This window comes from Mus caroli, chromosome 17, assembly GCF_900094665.2.
Source record: "Mus caroli chromosome 17, CAROLI_EIJ_v1.1, whole genome shotgun sequence".
Classification (NCBI taxonomy): Eukaryota; Metazoa; Chordata; class Mammalia; order Rodentia; family Muridae; genus Mus; species Mus caroli.
Genome location: NC_034586.1, coordinates 84,103,025 through 84,107,964, shown reverse-complemented (window position 1 = coordinate 84,107,964; position 4,940 = coordinate 84,103,025). Strand labels below are relative to the sequence as shown.

The 4,940-nt window shown below is 46.5% G+C and overlaps 1 pseudogene; it reads left to right on the top strand.

Annotated features, from left to right (window-relative positions):
- The first annotated feature begins 2,914 nt into the window (after positions 1-2,914).
- Positions 2,915-4,416, top strand: LOC110312322 (annotated as a pseudogene).
- Positions 4,417-4,940: the final 524 nt, after the last annotated feature.

Genomic DNA, 4,940 nt, shown 5'->3' with positions numbered 1-4,940 from the left:
GAGGAGAGGAGAGGAGAGGAGAGGAGAGGAGAGGAGAGGAAGCAGAGAGCTGTTGACCACTGGTTTAAAATTAATGAAGCAAAAAATATCTATCAAATAACATGCCTTTAACCAAAGTACACTTAAAATGTGGTTATGTATGGAATGGTTCAGGAAAATGTAACCAGATGTTATCAAGAACCTCTGAATTTTCCCCAGGAATAATGCTATTTGTACGTTAGTGCTTGCAGCAATGTATAAGACATATTACGATGTGAATGTACTGATTCAACTGAGTGTAGAGTGAGAACGCTGGAGAACATCTATTGATTAAGTAGACAAGCAATTATGCCATTGGTTTACAGAAAATATGAGAAACACTGTGAGCCTCTAGCCGAATGTTATTTCATGGTGGAGTAGAATCCACCTGTGTTGTCTTAGATGTGGGAAGGCTCCTGCGTTTGCCCGTGTTTGAAAAGCAAAATCTTCATTCAGACTTCACAGCGCTTCTCGAGCCCTCCAAAGTAGGCAATCAGAAAACAGCGGGGAAAGATTAAGAAAGACAGCTAGCTGGTGGGCCTTTTATTACATAGCACACTCTCCTTACCCAATCTGTTTATTTCTGAGACAGTGTCTCACCTTTATCCCAGGCTACCCTTAAACCCAGAATAATCCTGCCTCAGTTTCTCAATGCCTTATGTTCAAACCCTAGAACTGCAAAGTAAGATAATCCATTACTGACTGTCTGGCTTGTTTCCACTCAGGGGTTGTTGCACAGGATGTGTCTATGAACACAGATGAATGGATATCTGTCTGAATCCTTGGTTCCACCCTGCTGTAGGGAAACCCAGAATTTCATTCCTGGGTCATGTGGTGACTTTATGTTCTAGGTTTTAGAGCCAAACCTCCTATTTTCCAGTGTTTTCCTGAGGATTGCACAATGTTTTAATTCTCTACATCCTCATGAGCATTTGTCATTATCTATATTTCTTGTCCAATTTGTCCTAATTATTAAAAAGCAGTGTCTCATTCTGGTCTTCATTTGCATTTCTCTAATGGTTCTTGTTTAGCACCATTTCCTGTACTTACTGCTCTCTTTGGTTTTTTTCATTTCCTTACCTGCCTATGAACTTCACTTCTTGCTTTCTGCCTATGCAACATGACACAGATCTCTGTCTCTACTCAGCTCTCCAAAGTCAGGCCAATACGGCCTTGATCCACAGTTCCACCATGAGAACCAATCTTGAGGTTTCATTGGAGGTTATTGGGCTGCTGCAAAACAGGCCTCTCTGTCTCCCCATCTGTCCACCCTCTCTCCACTCCTCCTCCTAGCTTTACCACTGTAGAATTGTGAAGTTACCAGCATGTATGTTTCTTGCTTTGTGTTCCCTATCATGCTGGGTTCACTCCTGTGCCCCCAATAAAGCAACAAAGATCTATAACCATTGTCATGGTTTGAATATGTTTGGTCCAGGGAGTGGCACTAATTGGAGATGTGGTCTTGTTGGACACGGTGGCAGAAGGCTTAGTGGACACGGTGGTAGAAGGCTTAGTGAACACAGCAGCAGAAGGCTTAGTGGACACAACAGCAGAAGGCTTAGTGAATACAGTGGCAGAAGGCTTAGTGGATACAGTAGCAGATGTAACAACTTCACAAGAATCCTGGAATCCAGCATAGCCACTTCAGAGGTTACATACAAAGCTCCTAGGAACTGTGTCTCAAGTAAAACAAAGTCTAACATGATTAAATGCATAGGATCAGAAGATCACATAGAATAACTAAGGCCATATATGGCTAATATAGCCATAAATCTATGAGGAAGAAACCATTGCAAAAGTAGGAAACACAGATTAGCATTCCTCCAACTTCAGAGACAGTCTATAAAAGAAGATACGTTCCTAATAAAGAAAACGTAGCCACCCAGGCTGTCCATAAGCAGGATACAGCAGAACCCAACTCTTCAACTTTTTGTCAGGGAGTCACTGCTGGTAGAACACCAACTGCCCCACCACTAAAATGGCATCCTGATAGAACTGTTTTGGATAGAACAATGGCCTATGACCCAAAAAAAGTTACAGCCACTAGAACAGAGCAGCTGGATGTGGAGAGCCGTGAGCAATCGCCATAACAAGATGGCGCTGGCTTCCACTGTGCCTAACTGGTAAACATGCAATGTGCGCAGGTGCAAGAGTGAATTCGTGCCAAGTCACTGCCCATTCCGGGGCGTAGCAATGAGGCGATGGGCAAGCAACAAATCAGGTGCTGACACGCCACTCCAAGGTGTATATAAGCAGCACCATTTTCCGGGGTTTGGGGTCTTCCTCCTAATGAAGCAATAAGCTTTGCTGCAGAAGAACCCAGTTGTCCAAGTGTATTCTTGCTGGCAAGAAACTAGCTCAGGACAAGTGGTGCCAAGAGCCCAGGACAGCCATATCATCGCCAGGCGCCAAGGGGACCCCCGCCCCTGTTCGAGGGGCGGGTTCAGAACTGCAGGACGAGATAAGCCCTGTAAGATATGTTCGGTCTTGAACATACTCCAGCATTAGAAGCTTTTTTGTTTGTTTTCTCGGGACTTGTTCTTTTTCTTTTGATTACGTTCTGCTTTCACTGGTGGAACTGCTAACTGATTCTCAGTCAAGGTCAGGCACAGTTAGATAAAAGAGCAGTATGGGAACCTCCCACTCTGTAGTGACCGCCTTATGGTCGGTCTTGAGGCAGTGTGGCCTAAAAATCGCCACTAAGACTATAGAGGGCTTTGTTAAAGAGATAGATCGCGTACCGTGGTATGCGTGTTCAGGGTCATTAACTATCGCCTCTTGGGAGAAACTGAAAGGAGATCTAGTTAGGGAACAGCAGAAAGGCAAACTTAAAGCAGGGACCATGCCGTTGTGGAAGCTGGTAAGATCGTGCTTAAAAGACTAGGATTGTCAGCAAATGGTTGAGGCGGGGCAGAGGGTCCTGGAGGAGGTCCAAGACAGTCTATCAGAGACAGAGCGGGGAGAGAGATTAATAGTTCAGAGGAAACAAGGTGCACCAAAGAATAAAAGCCTTTCCACGGGCCTTGAGCCCGAGGAAAAGAGAAATAAGGGAAAGAATGCCCTGGGAGAGTTTAGAAAAAGGGATGGGAAGGGAGAGATAAAGAGAGATCAAGCTGGGGAGGCCCCTAGGGGAGGGAGCCTCTATCCGCGTTAGATGAGTTTAAGGCTCTAGGTTTTGATAGCTCAGAATCGGATGAGGAGCTTGGCCCCTCTGAGGAAATAGACTTAGAGGAAGAGGCGGCTCGGTATGAGGAAGAAAGATACCATCCAGATGAAGGACAAGCTAATCAGTCACAGAATAAGACAAAAGCAGCTAGAGACGAAAATCAGCTCACTGTGCAGTCTCCGGGCCCTCGACCTCTGGGTCCTAGTGTACCTCCGCCCTATGTGGAGAGGTTCCATTCAGACTCATTCATTTCAAAAGAGGAACAGAGGAAAGTACAGCAAACATTTCCGGTCTTTGAAGGCGCCGATGGCGGACGCATTCATGCTCCGGTGGAGTATATACAGATTAAAGAGCTTGCTGAGTCAGTCCGTAACTATGGAGCCAACGCAAATTTTACTATAGCTCAAGTTGAAAAGCTTGCTACTCTGGCTATAACTCCCAGGGATTGGATGACTGTTGTGAAAGCTGCAGCCCCTAATATGGGAATGTATCTAGAATGGAAAGCTTTGTGGCAAGATTCCTGCCAAGCACAGGCAAGGGCCAATGCTGCCATTGAAGGGGACCAAAGAACATGGACTTTTGAGTTGCTTACAGGTCAGGGACAACACGCTACTAACCAGACAAATTACCATTGGGGAGCGTACGCCCAGATCTCAGCTGCCGCCGTTAAGGCATGGAAGGCACTCTCTAGGAAGGGAGAGGCAAGTGGACATTTGACAAAGATTACTCAGGGCGCCCAGGAGTCGTTCTCAGACTTTGTGGCTAGAATGACAGAAGCGGCAGGGAGAATCTTTAGAGACCCAGAGGCAGCTATGCCTTTAATTGAACAGTTGGTCTATGAACAGGCTACGCAGGAATGCATGGCAGCTATTACACCCAGAAAGAGCAAGGGATTGCAGGACTGGTTAAAGGTTTGCGGTGAGCTTGGAGGGCCGCTCACTAATGCCGGTTTGGCAGCTGCCATTCTACAAGGGCAGAAGCGCCCTGACACAGCTGTGCTCAAACTCTGCTATAATTGTGGCAAACCAGGACACTTAAAAAAGGACTGTAGAGCCCTTGTCAAAAGGAGAGCGCCAGGACTGTGTACTAAATGCGGGAAAGGATATCACTGGGCCAGAGACTGTCACTCAGTCAAGGACATTTGAGGCAGGCCCCTGCAGCCAGGGCTCCCTCAAGCAGCTCAGTCAAGGACATTCGAAGAGAATGAGGGCATTCCAAAAAACGGGTATTAGGGCCCCAGGTCTCAGGGCTCCAAAACATATGGGACCACGGCAGGCAACAGGTGGACCCCACAGTCCGCAGGGAAACAGAAGGCTCAACTGGATTGGACCTCCGTGCCACCACCCGATTCATGATAATGCCCCAAATGGGGGTACAGCCCTTTCCTACTGACTACAAAGGGCCTCTGCCATCCGGAAGTGTCGGCCTAATACTGGGCTGGGCCTCCCTTACCTTACAAGGCCTTATTGTTCACCCTGGAGTCGTAAATCAAAATTATGAAGGGGAACTTCAAGTTCTCTGTTCCTGCCCTCAGGGTGTCTTTTCTATTTCACAAGGGGATAGAATAGCTCAGTTAATAATTTTGCCAAGCCTACATGGCTGTTTTCCCTCCTCTGGTGTCCCTCAAGCTGCCAAAGGGATTGGCTCTACTGGAAATGATTCTGCTTACTTAATAATGCCTCTTGACTCCAGGCCATCCTTAGAATTAGTTATAGAAGGGAAACAATTTAAAGGGCTTTTAGATACAGGAGCAGAT